This window comes from Macrotis lagotis, chromosome 3 (assembly GCF_037893015.1).
Source record: "Macrotis lagotis isolate mMagLag1 chromosome 3, bilby.v1.9.chrom.fasta, whole genome shotgun sequence".
Classification (NCBI taxonomy): Eukaryota; Metazoa; Chordata; class Mammalia; order Peramelemorphia; family Peramelidae; genus Macrotis; species Macrotis lagotis.
In genome coordinates, this window is record NC_133660.1 from 211,415,986 (window position 1) to 211,432,807 (window position 16,822).

The window sequence follows — 16,822 nt, forward strand, 5'->3', positions numbered from 1 at the left end:
TTAGAAATATGGTTCTCTTTACATTATTCTTACAAAGTTTGCGGAACAGAACAACATTTGACTCCTAGAAAGAGTTGTCAATATTATTAATGAATATTGATTCACAAATAATAAAATATTAATAAATGAAACAGAGTAATATGTCTAGTATATTCATTATTATTATTAATTAGGATTTATATCAGAACTACAAGAATAGTTCAATTAAAGGCAAAGAATATGAATCTTAGTTCTTTACTCCCTATGTCAAAATAAATTCCCCAAAGATGAATGATCTAAATATACACAGATATGTGTATGTATGTATGCATGTATGTATATATTTAGATCACATACATAGAAACATATGTGTCCAAGCAATATGGAACCAGATGCCAGCATCTTGAATATGAGATATTCTCAAACATAAGCATACATATATGATGAGAAATGTGCTCCACCTCCAAAAGGAGAACATTTGCTTTATTTTTCTCACTTTTTTAAAAAATGGTTATTATGGAAATATGCTTTTCATGACTTTACCTGTATAATGGATATAAAACTATTTGTTTTCTCAGTAGATGGGTGGGGCAGGAAGGTGAAAATAGATTTTGGAACTCAAAATTAAAATTTGAATGTTGAAGTAAAAAAAAATTTTAAGTATGGGATTTCATTATTAAAGGAAGTTTAGAATTGGAGAAAGTGCTTTGCAGCTTCCCACAGGCCTCCTTTCCTCCTTTTCAACTCCAAGTCCAGCTCATTTCCCCCTTCTGTTGCCCAGTGTACAAAGTAAATGCTTAATAAATAAATAAAAACCTCGTTGACTATTATCGGCTGCAGATATAAAATTGGAAAAGTTCAATGGAATGTCTCACTGGTAGCAAAGAAAGTAGCTGGTGCAATGGGTTTATCACATGTTCCAAAGCTCAAGAAATATTATTTCATGGATTTAGTTGTGTGAAAAAAAACCCACAAAAATAATTGGGAACGTATGCCTCAATATCAGAATGATATGGTAGAAAAAAAGATCCTCAAAAACAATTCAAAATATACTCTGATACTTGGCAACTTTAGTGCAAAAGCAAAAATGTTAAGGACAAGGAAAAATATATGAGAAGGTAGAGAGGGGGGAAAGAAGAGAGGAAGGGAGGGAGGGAAGGAACAATCTACCTTGCCATTGGGAAAAGGCTGAAAAAATGGTGAAAAATGAACATAGATGCAATGGTATTTCACCATAAAACATGGAAAATATGTAAAATCACAAAGTTATATGAAAAATCTAAAGTGAAGAAGATAGAATCAAAAATATATACAGAACAAGCCCATCTCTGTAAAAAAGGAAGGGAACATACAAACAGTATGTTTTCATTGTTTTGGGGTTAAGTGTATTAATAGACTTTTTAAAACAAAGTCAACAAATTAATGTTTCATTACTGTTTATGTATTTTATCTTTTCTATGGTGGGGGGAGAGGCAAGGGAAGTGGTGATGGGAGGAAAGGAAAATGATAGACAACAAAAATGAAATAACTGTCATGGTACTTTAGTCTAATTCCCCTGGCTTCATCACCTCCATATAACATACAGAACTGATCAAGCCAATTTATCTCTCAAGTCTCAGAGTTGAGCCCAGAAATAGACTCCCATACAAAGCTACTAAGTCAATCAAGCTGTTTGTTAGGGAAAGGATAAATGCAGAAATATAGCCAACTTCTGTTATGCAAATAGCCCCAAGTCCCAGGATCCCCAACATCTGGTATGTGTTCTGGATCACTTACCATCTAGAAGATATATGGAAATTTCTTAAGGCCAAGAGTGATGGATGAGACAGCCTGCAGGCTAGATGCAGGTATGAGACATTTAAACAATAAGCAGCATGAGTTGGACAAATCCATCAATCTGTTTATATCACCAGAAAATGGTCTAATAATAAGGGGTAAAGTTCCATCATAACTAATCACAAGCAATTCTCACAAGAGGACTTTAAGCATTATAAGACCTGGATTATAGACACTCAGAATGATGTGAGATAGCTGCAAGCCACTAAAATAATTTTTTTAAAAAAGAAAAAACAGTTTTTAAATTTCATTAGCTTCCATGGCCTATGTAGGCAGGCTCCTCATAAACAGTTAAGTACCAAAAGTCTTTATTTTCAACCTTATAGGATTTCTATTCATTTTCCACGAACCAAATGTTTCCTTTTCCATGAAACATTGGATCACGCAGTCAGAGCCAGAAGTGATTTTTTTTATCCTCTTTCAAACTCCTAATAGCATTTTGTGTATATTGCACTTATAGCACTTAGGTCCTACCTTATGTTCCTCTTATCCAGAGATAGAAAGATGAGAGACAGAGAGAGAGGGAGAGGGAGAGAGAAACAGAGCCAGAGACCGAGAGAGAGAGACAGAGAGAGAGAGAGAGAGAGAGAGAGAGAGAGAGAAGAATGTAAATCTGTAAATTCCTTAAAAACAAGAATTGCCACCACATGGAAGAGAAATTAAGTGAATTTGTTTGGTCTAAAGAGTAACACCAGGAACCAATGGTCAGAAGTTGCAGAGGCAAGTTCATGATGTAGGGGAAAATTTCCTAACAAAGAGTACTGTCCATAAATGCAACATCAATGAGAACCAATAGTTTACTCCTCCTGGGAGGTCTTCAAGTCGAGATTGGATGAATACTATTCAGGTATTTTTTAGGAGAGAATTCTTTAAGCTTTGGGTTGGAAATAGATGGTCTTTGATGTTCATTTCAAGTCTAAAATTCTGTCATTCTTTGACTTTCTTTTCTTTATATTTCCCAATTATCTTGGTCAAGTTGGTGTTTAGGATATGTGGCGAGTGTCTCAAGAAGTGATTGAAGAAATATATAAAATCAATATGAATAAGTGAGAGTGGTATTTTTTAATTTACAGTAGAATCAGTCAACACTTTGGAGAACTGATATCCGCAATCAAATTTAAGTTTCAATTAAGCCAAACAATGACCTAAACCAAAGTTATTAATTTGCTAATTTTTCTTCATTGCTCTAGATAGTTTTCTAATTTTTGTGCTCATAATCATCTCCATCCCTAAATAATGACACTTTATGCCCTTCCTAATCAAAACATTTTTAAATTAAATTACATTTTAAATTAAAAAGAAAGAAGGAAAAAAGAAGAGGAGGAGGAAGAGGAGGAGGAGGAGGAGAAGGAGAAGAAGAAGAAGAAGAAGAAGAAGAAGAAGAAGAAGAAGAAGAAAGAAAGAAAGAAAGAAAAAGAAAAGAATTTAAAGATGTTTAAAAGAATTAAAAATTTCATTTTTAAAGTTATAAAATGTATATTCAGTGCTATTCAACTTAAAAAGGGCACAGTAGCTAACCTTTTTCTCTAAATCTATCATTTCTAGCTGAGCCTGTCCACTGGCAGTACAATGAGACCAGACCAATAAATTGGGACAGGTTGACTCACTTCAACTTATCTATTACATAACCACATGATAGAAAATACAAAGTACCTGTCTCTCCTTCAGTTCCTTAAGAGACAAAAGGTTAAATGTTTCCAGGTCCAGTCCCATTCCCCTTTGGACCATATTTCTATGACTTCTCTTATATGAAAAGAAAGAATTTGCCTGGACTTGGAGTGGAGATGGCAGTCACAGCATTTCTGCTGATAATATCCCATTTTGCAATTGTGTTAATACAGTGCCAGCCTGAAGATTTCACTTTGGAAGGCTTAACTTGGCTGAATGTGGTTCTCAGACTCCTAGCTTTTTTCTATAGATGTAAACTGGTAAGCACTAACAATCTCATCATCCTCAGCCTTGATTTAAAGGCTAGATGGAAAACTTGCTCTTTCCAGAGGCATCAAATTCCATTATTGGATGACTCTAACTGTTAGATTTTGTCCCCTTTTAGGGAACTTAAATACATTTCTCTTCAACTTTCTTTCTAGTCTTCTAATTCTTCCCTCTGAGAACAAGTGGAACAAACCTAATCTCTCTTCCCCATAACAGTTCTCCAAATACTTGAAGGTAATTATTAGGCCCTTCCCTCCCAATCTCTCCCCCAATTCTCACACGTACACACAAATTGTCTTTTCTTTCACAGGCTTAAAAAATCCCAGGTTTTTCAAATGATCCTGATTTGGTATAGTCTGCAATTCCATAATCATCTTGATTGCTCTTTCCTAGAGCTAGTGAAGTTTGCCAGTGACCTTTCTAAAATATGTTCTGGGGAATTGAGCCCAATAACATATCTATAGATATATTCTGAGATTAAACACTTCTGCCATGAACATAAAGGAGAAAGTATAGTGGAAAGGTTGTGTGTAAAGATAAAGAAAGGGATCAAACTGATTTTGTCATCAGAATATTCTATGGACCACCCAGATAGGAAGACAGAATAGGTAAGGAGCTCAAGAAACAGGACATGAGCCTTTCACGGATGTATAATATGGTTGTGTTGAAAGACTCAGTTATGTAGACATCTTCTGTGACTGTCTCTGGAAAAAGTAGAGCAGGTAATAACAACTTTACTTGATCTGGTGATGATTTCATCCTTCCTAAGATAGAGGCAGTAACAACAGAAAAGTCTGATGCTCACCAGAAGAGAGGAACTAATATTCCAGCTATGATGGAATGATGGAAACACTATAGTGTTTGCTTTAAATCAAAGAAGAAGAAGAAGAAAAGAAGAAAGAAGAAGAAGGAAGAAGAAGAAAGAAGAAGAGGAGGAAGAGGAGAAAGAAGGAAAAAAGAAGAAAGAAGAAAAGAAAGAAGAAGGAAAAAAGAAGAAAAAAGAAGGAAGAAGAAAGAAGGAAGAAAAGGAGGAGGAGGAGGAGAAGAAGAAGAGGAGGAGGAGGAGGAGGAGGAGAAAGAAGGAAAGAAGAAAAGAAGAATGAGAAAGAAGAAGAAAAAAGAAGGAAGAAGAAGGAAGAAGGAAGAAGAAGAGGAGGAAGAGAAGGAGGAGGAGGAGGAGGAGAAGGAGAAGAAGAAGGAAGAAAAGAAGAAGAAGAAGGAAAAGAAGAGGAAGAAGGAAGAAGAAGAAAGAAGAAGGAAGAAAAAACAAGAAATAAGAGAAGAGTTCAACATATTCCCTAGATATTAGGAAATTAGATTTCAAAGGATTCAGGAAGAATATATGTGAGATTCCATGAATTCTATTCTGTTTCGTTGAATAAGTTATTCTTGGCTGTAGGTCTCTCTCTTTTGTCTTTTGTAATATCCCATTCTTTGCTCTGCTCCTCCAGAGTGATAACTCCTAGTTCTTGTATGATCTTAACTGTCATTTCTTTTTTTTTAGGTTTTTGCAAGGCAAATGGGGTTAAGTGACTTGCCCAAGGCCACACAGCTAGGTAATTATTAAGTGTCTGAGACCAGATTTGAACCCAGGTACTCCTGACTCCAGGGCCAGTGCTTTATCCACTACGCCACCTAGCTGCCCCAACTGTCATTTCTTGATTCCTAGAGTCTTTCTTTCTGGTTGTTCAGATTATTTTTTTGTCCTGGAAGCTCTGGATTTTGGCTATCACATTCCAGAGAGTTTCCACATTCATGGCAGTCAATAGGAACATTGCCCTTTTTCCCTCTCCTAATGGACTATGTAATAATAAAATGTGCTATGCTTTAAGGTAAAGAGATCCTCATCTGCAGAATCCAATTAGAAGCAAGAAAAAATCATTTGTAGAAGAAGTTGTAAAGAGTATTCAAGCAAGAGAATGAGAACCTGACAAAGGGTTTAGAGGTGGTAGTGTAGGTGGTGGTAGTGGTAACCACAGTAGTAGCAGCAGCAGTAGCAGTAATAATAGCAATAGTAGTTGTGGTGGGGATGCTAATAGCAGAAGTTAATGGTAGTGGTACTTGCAGTAATGGTGGTAGTAGTAGTGGTGGTGGTGGTGGTTGCAACAGTGGTAGTTAAAAATACTCATTTTTATTATTCCATCTCTTATGAGACACAAAACAACCCTATGAGGCATTATTATTGTCCTCATTTTACAGATGTGGAAACTGAGACTGAGAAAGTTTAAGAGACTTTCCCAGATTTGTACAACCAATAAGTGTCTGAGACAGGATTTAAAGTCATATCCTCCCGATTCCAAGTCTAGTTCTCAATCCACAATGCTCATTTATTTGCTCATGATAAAAGCTAAGGAATATGAATGATGATCCAGGAAAGGATCACATATTATAGCTAGATGGGACCTCAGATGTCATTGAGTCCATCATTTTACAGATGGGGAAACTGAGGTCTGGCTAAAATGTAGGACTTGCATTCAGGCCTTTCTGAGTTCAAATCTAGCTTTCTATTCTCTATAATGAACTGTCTCTCACTCCAGAATGCTGCACAAGTCAGCGAAGCAGTTAGAAAGACTAGAAGGAGATGTACCATAAAACCAATCTGATGAGACTTCCCCCTGTTGGAGGAGAGCTATGACTGAACAGAAGATGAGGACTGAGAAGGATCTATCGAATTCAGCAATTAAGAAACAGTTTGGTAACCTTCGAGGATGTGTTTTCAGTTGAGAGGTTCAGGAAAAGAGAGGGACAAAAATCAGTTTTCAAGAAATTAATAAGGAGCAGCTAGGTGGCACAGTGGATAGAGCACTGGCCCTGGAGTCAGGAGTACCTGAGTTCAAATCTGATCTCAGACACTTAATAATTACCTAGCTGTGTGGCCTTGGGCAAGCCACTTAACCCCATTGCCTTGCCAAAAAAAAGAAGAAATTAATAAATGAGTGTATAGTAAAGAAGAAAAAGCAACTAAAAAAGGAAAAAAGACTTTTAAATCTCTCTATCCATCTTTTTTGGAGAAGCTTAGCTGTGAAAGACAGACAGACAGACAGACAGACAGATAGGTAGATAGACAGATAGATAGATAGATAGATAGATAGATAGATAGATAGATAGATAGATAGATAGATAGCTGGATGGATTATGTAGACATGTATATACATATATAGTTCGGTAGCTTGAGGGCCTAGAACGACCAGATAAAGGAGATGTTGGCATGTGTATAAACAGCAGGGAAAGAGTCACTAAACATTGGAAGCAAGCAGGGAGATGAACAAAGGATGAGTTCTGTAGGAGACAGGAGAAGAAGGCTTCAATTAGTGAAGTAGATGAGTGGTCTTGTTGTTGCTGTTGTTGTTTTTTGCAAGATAAAGGGGTTAAGTGACTTGCTCAAGGTCACACAGCAGAGTAAGTATTAAGTGTCTGATTTGAACTCAGGTCCTCCTGACTCCAGGGCCAGCACCCTATTCACTGCATCATCTAGCTGCCCCAGATGACTGGTCTTGGCAAGGAATAGGGTCACCTCTTCCTCAGAGACTAGAGGAAAAAGAAGAATGGATGACAACTGATGCTTGATGAATTTTAGGTATGGGGAGAAGATAGTATTCATAATATATGGCCATATTTTTTTTTCAGCAAAGTATGAAGCAAGGCCATCTTCTGAAAAATAAAAGGGAGAGATGGCACAGATGTTTTGGAAGGAGAAGTAAAAACATGGAAAATGCATTGATAATCACAGAAAAGTTAAAGAGCTTCCATTTTCAGCAATCAAAATCTAAAACTTAGATAATGGAAATTTGTGGTGCACTCAGTCAGGAAAGTGTTGTAATGCTATCCCCCAGTCCTGAGCTATATATGAATAGAAGCTAAGGTGATTAGTGAGGAGTAAGGTCTTTGGGCACTTTACTTCCCTGAGCTTCATTTCCCCCATCTGTAAAATGGGGGCATTCATACTTGAGACGACATGGCATTATAGAACGATGGATTTGAAATCAGGAAACCTAGGGTGGAATCCAAGCATTGCCTTTTACAAGTGGGGAAGTTGCATTAAATGAAGGTAATGAAATCAGAGAAATGAACAATTGTGTATAGTGCAAAGAATATTTCATTTGGAACCAAAGGATACTTTCAAATCAAGACTTCTTGGTACCCACATGACCTTAAACAATTTACTTTTCCATCTGGGCTTCAGTCTCCACTGAAAGATGAAGACATTGTACTAGGTGATCTCAAGATTCTGATATTCATCCCCTCCACCCAAAAAAGGAGCCAAGAAATCTCCCTGGACTGAAACCCAAGAAATGATCTCTAATCCCACTTCTGCTACTAAGTAGGTCTGTGATCCTGAACTACTGGCTCTGGAAATTGGTTTCCTCCTATAGATTGAAAGAAGTTTGGCCTAGAGGATTTCTGAGCACCAGAAGAGCCTTGGACTTATAACCAGGCAACAGCTCCATTAAGAGGCAGGCTACAGTGCTTGCTAGGTGTGTCAGCCAATGGGAAAGGAGAGCACTAATAATGGCCTCATCTACCTCAGAGAGTTGTGTGAGGATTAAATTGAATAATTAATGTAAAATATTTTGCAAAACTTCAAGCACTTTATAATCATAAATTGCAGTTGTTATCATCATTCCCCAACCTCACAGAACTGTAAGGAAAGTGATTCATAAACTGCAAATAAAATATTTTTTAGAAATACTTTTAAACCCCCCCAAAACAGAATATCAGTGTGACAATAGCTCAGCAATGGTCAGGGTAGTGATTTCAAATATTCACCATCATCTGCACTAAGACCAAGATAGAATTCTCCTTCTCAGAAACAGGATACTTCCCTTAGGGAATTTGCACATGAAGTGGCTCAAAGTTCACCTTGTTCAATCACAACACTCTAACTGTGCCATGAGCTGGCCAAATAACTGGAAGTAATAAAAGGGGGTAGAGGGGGATTGCATTTGCAATGAGAATTTAACTCAATTTACTGAGCATTTATTAAGCATCTTCTAGAACACAGCATAGGACAGTGGTTCAGATTCGTGATTTCATTGGTGGTGGGGATTCCCAGTGAGGAAATTTTTTCTAATGATGCAGATGAGGAGCTGATTGCAACGGTTCAATCTTGGAGATCTGGCTGGGCAAAAGAGGTCATCTAGCCAGAATCTATGAGAATCAGGTCTTCTTGACCCTAGAATGGCAATCTGAATACTGTACCACTGCCTTGCCCAAACAGAATGAAGTGGTGAAAAGAATGTAGAATTTGAAGTTAAAGTACCTAAGCTTAAATCTTTGCTCTGCCATGTGCGGCCTGTCATTTGGGCAAGTCATTTAAACTCTCTTGGTCTTGGTTTTCCCATATGTAAAAATTAGAGGACTGGATAAAAGGATCTTTAAGGTCCCTTCATTCTTCATGCAAACTACTATGATGGGGTCAGCTAGATGGCCCAATGGAGAACACCAGCCCTAGAATCAGGAGGACCTGAGTTCAAATCCAGCCTCAGACACTTAATAATTGCCTAGTTGTGTGATCTTGGGCAAGTCAATTAACCCCATTGTCTTAATAAAAGCAAAATTTTTTTAAAAGAACTATAATGGGGGCAGCTAGGTGGTGCAGTGGATAGAGCACCAGCCCTGTAGTCAGGAGTACCTGAGTTCAAATCCGGCCTCAGACACTTAATAATTACCTAGCTGTGTGACCTTGGACAAGCCACTTAACCCCATTGCTTGCAAAAAAAAAAAAACCTAAAAAAAAGAACTATGATGCATGATGGACATCAAGCACAAAAATGAAAATCCTACCCCTATGATGCTTCAAGTCAATGGATCTCTATAAATATAACACAAGCCATTTACTAACTCACTCCTTCTGGCCCCCTTATCATTCTTAAAGATACATACTTACAAAAACAGTTGTAATCTTTTATAATTTTATATCAAAAGAAAGATGTTTTTTTAGGGCACTACAAAAATCAGGAATTATAAACAATCTACAGAGTAGAGGAATCTAGGAACAAATGCACTGAGACCTTTGGGACATTCAATATTTTCCTGAAGTCAAGGTTATATCAAAAGGATTTTAATATGAAAAGAGAAGGAAACAACTGACTACAAATATTTTTTCAAACCATATTTGAGGGAGAACAGCAAGAAAAAGAATAAATCAAATTTCTTAAGCACCTAATATATATGTCAAATCATGTATTAAAGTGCTAAGGATACCAAAAAAAAACCCAATCTGCATTCTCAAGGAGCTCATAATCTACTAGCAAAGTACTAATGGACATGACTGCAAGTTACATCCTTTCAGAGTTTCATCTTTATCAGTTCTGGAAATACAGCACATATCTCTTCTGGGTGTCTATAGATTTTGTGCCAGAAGAATGGAGTGGGGGGATACTCATAATTACCTTCTAATGCCTTCTAAACCTTTTTCAGTAAGCCAAGGATATGAGTTTCATTTGCATATTGCCCTTTTTAAAAAAAAAAACCTCTAGAATAATCACACCTTGTTATTTATATTTAGAAAGAAGAAAAAACATCCTGGAGCTGAATGAATTCCTAGAGAAAAATTCAAATATAAAATAGCATTTCACACTCAAAGAATGTGTGATTTCTTTTATTTCATTGAAGGATGCTATTTATTTACTACTTATTTGACCTTGGACAAGTCACTTCACTTCTCTGAGAAAACAGCTGCACAGGATTCTGGGAGATGTGGCTCAGTATTTATGTCTTCTGATTATGAGGACAGAAAGATCAGAAGAGGGAGTGACATGCATGATGAGTGGAAGCACTAATGTCAGACTGAAGACTGAAGTCTCAAAAGAAAGAAATTCCAACAAGCATTTAAAATAAGATTAGGATGTTGATGGAGTATGAGATACAACCCTCTGCATCTTCTATTTAAACCTCAGAGAGGTAATGTGCCTAGAATGGGTTGGATTTAAGATGTATGGAAAGGCTCCAGGCTCCTGTTTGGACTTAGAGGCAGGTGGAGAGTAGTTGGGATTTGTAGACAGGAATTCCTGTCAAAAGTAGAGTCAGAACTCCAGTGTGAACAAATCAAGATGAAGAACTACACATCTGAGTCATGGAAAGAAAAGGTCAGAAGGAGATACAGCATCCAAAGGTATACTAAGGGAGGCTGCTGAACAAATAATTAGAACTGCTTGCTTAAAATTATATTGTCCCACATTTGCCTTGAAATATGCCGTGCCACCACCCCACTTCCCCACAAAGGGCCACCTCCTAGCAAACCCTTCTAACATGGCCAGTGGAAATATACAACAGTTCAGTCTTTATTATTCAGGGAACATCAGAATCCTGACCTGTTGTGTACGGAGAACTTCTTCACTTGCTTAATTTTCTATCATAAAAATTCAAACATTCTTTTCCTCATCATCACCTAAATGAAAGACAGAACCATCTCACCAGGCCATGGGATTAATTTATTAGTCTAAGAGAGATTTCTGCATTTCACTGTAGCTCAGAGCAAGTTCATTCATCCATCAAACCTTTATTCATTCCTCTATCCATTAAAAGCACAAACCTAACTTAAATTACAGCCTTTGAGAAAGGTTCGTTTTTAATGCTCATATGTGCCTCGAAGGTGAGATTTCCAAATTTCTACTGAGTGACTAGTATGACTTCAGTTCAGACAAAGATTTTTTTTGCCAAATATGTAAATGTTATATAACTAGTCATAGTTCACCTTTGATGACATGGATTGCTGAATAAAGTAACTTCTAAAAGGATACATTCTAGCAATTTATACCAAAAAGCATGGCACAAATACAAAGAAATAAATAATGATACAATAACTCTTGGGGCAACTAGGTGGTGGGGACAGCTAGGTGGCACAATGGATAGAGCACTGGCCCTGGAGTCAGGAGTCCCCTGACTTCAAGTCAGGCCTCAGACACTTAAGAACTACCTAGCTGTGTGGCCTTGGGCAAGCCACTTAACCCCATTGCTTGCAAAAACTAAAATAATAATGATAATGATAATAATAATAATAATAATACAATAACTCTAAATGGAAATATTATAAGTAATGACATTACATTAAGTATTATATTAAATTCTGGGTGACACATTAAAAATGAAATATTTATAAGCTATAGTAGGTACAAAGGAAGGCAATCAGGACTGTGAAGAGCAAATACATGAAGAAAAGTTGAACTACAGATACTAAGGGTGGAGAAGAGACAATCTGAGGAGAAGTGGTAAGGGTAGTAGGAAACAAATTAACTGTCTTCAAATATATACAGCTCTATCATTTTGTAGTTGTTCAGTCATTTCACTCATGTACAATTCTTTGTGACCCACTTTGAGGTTTTCTTGGGAGAGACAATGGAGGGCTTTGCCATTTCCTTCTCCAGTTCATTTTGTAGGTGAGAGAACAGGATTCAGTGACTTGCAGAAAGCTAGTAAGTGTCTGAAGCTAGATTTGAACTCATGCAGTTGGGTCTTCCTATAGGTTTAGCACTTTATCCATTGTACCACATTTAGAAGAATTAGACTTACTATTCTTAGCACCAGAAGGAAAAACTAGGACTAATGTGGAAATTATAGGGAGGCAGAGGAGGGAGGGAGGAAGGGACAACCTATTAAGACTAAAATTGTCCATGAGATAGTGCAAAGAATATGAATGAAATGTTACTGGGCAGAGAAATGTAAAATAAACAATTGGAGAAAAAGTAAGCAATAACTGAACTGACTCCTTAGGATCCTCCCAACATCATTGCACAGTAGAAAGAGCTTTATATCTGGAGTCACAGACTCTGATCTCAAACCCCACTTACCTTTGTGACTTTTAACTTCCCTTGACTTCTCTCTGATCATCTCCTTGTCTTCATCTGTAAAATGAGAGGGTTCTTGTCAGCTCCAGAAGTGTCTCAGCATGTTGAGTGAATCCCCATGGACAAGAGCTGCTCAGGATGAAAGGGGCCTGGATGGGTTACAATCTATATCACTGAAGGAATCAGCCATATGATTGAGATCACAGGGTCTTTGAAGTACCAAATCGAAAGGAGGAAGTAACAGTTGATTAGAACTGGGCAACAAAAGCATGGTCTGCCTAATGACATCGCAGGCTCCTCCTCATTGAAGCTATTAAAGTATCAGCAGAATGGCCACCCAACAGGGATGTCATGGAAGGGATTACTGCTTTAGACAGGGTTGAGATGAGATAATTTAAGAGGTGCCTTCCAACTTTGAGAGACTATAATTCTTTCAATGATATCATGAAAACACTTACCTTTTCATCATGACTATGACTCTGGCCCCCCTAGAGGCAATTTAAATGATAAAAATAATGAAGGAAATGATTAGCTATATGGGAATAAATAGAATCCAGTGTGGAAAATGGACAGGATATCACAGAAGTCTGTTTAAAAAAAAAACAAAGAATAGAGATAATCATAAAAGAGACAAAATAAATTAATTTCAATTACATGAAATTGAAAAAAATTTGCTCGAGCAAAATCAGAATGATTAGAATTAGAATAAAAACTGTTAACCAAGGTGAGAAAGGAGAGAAGCATTGAATGTAAACTCCTTGCTCTGTGTATCTGACTTTAGCCTAAATTTCCAGGTATACTGCACTATATAACCTATATGCTAACCAGATTTAGCTATTTACTGTCCATCACATGGCAGGATCTTCTGCCTTTTGGTCCTTGAAGAAGTTGTCCTTCAGACCTCAAATGTCCTCCTTTTCCTCTTTCCCCCTTTTCTAATCTTTGATTCCCTTGGAAGTTTGGTCAAGTTCCAACTCCTCCATGAGACATTTCCTTTCTCCCAGGTACTATTAGTCCCCTAAATTTGTATTTACTTTGTGTAGCAGAGGGAATAAAGACCTAGTGTTATCAGAAAGATATGATCTCAAATTTAGTCTCTACTACATTCTAGTTTTGTGACCCTGATAATTGTTTAACCTCTTGATGACTCAGGCAATTTCTCAAAGGCTATAAATGTCAGAGCACATGCCAATCAGTATTGATAGAGGAATTTTTTCTCAGTGGAAATTCTATCAGGTATGGTTGTGTGCAACATTAGTTTTGTGTCTTATGTAACAATGCAGGCAACCAATGCTGAATCCTTTGTAGCTTTCATTAAGTCCATGATATAATATGGCACCATATCATTGATTAAACAGTAAACTACCATAAGATATAGTAGCTAGGTGACTCAGTGGATAGAGCACTGGGTCTAGAGTCACAAAGACCTAAATTCAAACCAGGCATCACCCTGGATAAGTCACTTCATTTCTGTTTGACTTAATGTACCAGAGAAGGAAATGGCAAACCATTTGCCAAAAATAAAAAAAGAAATAGTCATATTGTGTACAGTTTCATGAAGTTGGACACAAACCCTGAATGACTGAACAACAGCAAAAATACCATAATCTATAACTTCCCATTAGATAGGATTACTCTCAAGTTTCTAGTCCAGTGTCTTTCAGACATATGTTCAAGAGATTTTCTATCTCACTACTATCAGAAGCACACAGCTTGCTGAATTTAAAACCAAACAAACTAAAATATTAAACTGCCTGGATTCAGAATCATTCTAGGATTTGATGAAACCGGTTTCCAAAATGACAAAAAACCAGGAAAATTTCTTGCTCATTCAATTCCATTCAGTTACTAAATGCTCCATTCTCAGGTCTTTCCCCTAAATACATACAAAATAATCAATGAACTATGGTCACATCATCTATCATATAAAATGAAAAGAAAGCTCTTTTCATATCCCAAAATGAAAAACTACTCTCATGGGCCCTCTCAGATTTCTAGGACTATGAATGATTAGATTAGAGGTTTCCAACATTTTTTTTTATTCCCTGATCCCCTTGGCTTTCAGTAAACTCTAATTTAACATGAAATATTTGTTTTAGCATTTAGATCAATACATAAAAAGAGATTATTTTTTCATAAAGAAGCATTAACCGCTTGACAAGCTTCTTGCCCCCCCCAAGAGATAAATTGCCCCAAGGTTGGGAATCCCTAAATTAGGGAAAGGAATTGTGTGTGTGCACCTGTGTATGGATGTGGGCAGACCTGTATGGGGAAGGGGAGGTGGGGGAGGAAAGAGGAAGAGTTGGGGAGGGCAGGGGTCTTCTCTGAGAGGAATCAGAGATTTATACTAAGAAGATAGCAAAGAAAACTTCATGCTATAAGAGGAAATTTTTCTCCATCCCTCTCAACAGTGGATGAGGTTTACATTAAGAAGTCTAGATCCCCATTCTAAAATTTGCTTCCTGCTCTAGGATCAGACTCATACTACTGTGTTAACAATTGGATTCTGATTTTTCAGCCTGTATCTCGACTTCAAGTTTTGAGTTCAAATCCCCCACACACAGAGTCTGGGGAGGGTGGCAGGAGGCAGGAGTTGCACTATCAGTCTGAACATAGTGCCCACTCATCCCTTGTGTTCAGACTAGCAGATGGAATACCCTGGTCTTTCAAAAGGGGCTCTCCAGGCTTCTTGTACCCCAAATATCTTAAATAGAAAGTCTCTCAAGGGCAAAGGGAAAGAGAACTTAAGAACCTTGGCACTTATACACCTTCATATGAGTCCCTCTACTAATATTTTCCTCTGTTGGGACTTCCAAGGTTACTCTTGACTTCCAATGAAGCTGAGATTCATTGTGGATGCTCCCTGTCCTTATATGTGTAAATATTGAATCTTCCAACATCATATAAATTTTTTGAGGGCAAGAACTGTCTTTTTGTTTCTGTATCATAGATAGCTAGGTAGACAAGAAGATTGGTAGATATATATGAAGACAGACAGAGAGAGATATAGATATTAAAATAGATATGAATATAGAGCTTAAATAGATAAGTAGATAGAAAAAAGAAAGAAAGAAAGAGAGAGAGAAAGAAAGAAAGAAAGAGCAAAAATCATTGATGACAATATGTAGAAAATGCAGAAATCACCTTTTACAATAGATATGAAGACAAGCAGGCAGAGATAAGATAGACAGACAGACAGACAGATGGGTAGATGATGGATGGATGGACAGTTGAATGAATAGATAGATGATAGAAAGAAAAGGCAAAAATCTCTGTTGATAGATATAAGGACAGATAAAGATAGATATGAAGATAGATACATAAATAGAAAAAGAAAAAATAACTTTTTTTTAGGTTTTTGCAAAGCAACGGGGTTAAGTGGCTTGCCCAAGGCCACACAGCTAGGTAATTATTAAGTGTCTGAGACCGGATTTGAACCCAGGTACTCCTGACTCCAAGGCCGGTGCTTTATGCACTGAGCCACCTAGCCGCCCCCAAAAATCACTTTTGATGATAGATATGAAGACAGACAGATAAAGATGACAGATAGATAGATATGAAGGTAGACAGAAAAAGCAAAAATCACTGTTGATGATAAATATGAAGACAGACAGATAAAGATAGCGGGTAGATAGATGATAGATGGTTGGACAGATGGATGGATGGATGGACAAACAGACATAGATAGATAGATGATAGATAGATAGATAGATAGATAGATAGATAGATAGATAGATAGATGGACGGATGGATGGACAGACATAGATAGATAGATAGATAGATAGATGGATGGACAGACATAGATAGATAGATAGATAGATAGATAGATAGATAGATAGATAGATAGACAGATGGATGGACGGACAGACATAGATAGATAGATAGATAGATAGATAGATAGATAGATAGATAGATAGATAGATAGACAGACGGATGGATGGATGGATGGATGGATGGACAGACATAGATAGATAGATATAGATAGATTAGATAGATAGATAGATAGATAGATAGATAGATAGATAGATAGACGGATGGATGGATGGACAGACATAGATAGATAGATAGATAGATAGATAGATAGATAGATAGATAGATAGATAGATAGATAGATGGATAGACATAGATAGATAGATAGATAGATAGATAGATAGATAGATAGATAGACAGATAGATAGATAGACAGATGGTTGGATGGATGGACAGACAGACAGACAGATAGATAAATAGATAGAAAAGGCAAAAATCACTGTTGTCAATAGATAAGAAGACAGATGGACAGATAT

The 16,822-nt window shown here is 37.0% G+C and overlaps 1 long non-coding RNA gene across 4 annotated transcripts in view; it reads right to left on the reverse strand.

The window, feature by feature from the left end:
- Nucleotides 1–16,822, reverse strand: part of LOC141518089 (uncharacterized) — a 253,311-nt gene that overhangs the window by 210,049 nt on the left and 26,440 nt on the right. For 2 of the 4 annotated variants that reach the window (XR_012477083.1, XR_012477080.1), the window contains exon 1: nt 12,540–15,924. This is a non-coding gene — a long non-coding RNA (uncharacterized LOC141518089). Of the gene's footprint in view, nt 1–12,539; nt 15,925–16,822 lie in introns of those variants that run through there. The other 2 variants (XR_012477081.1, XR_012477082.1) reach the window with 2 other exon arrangements.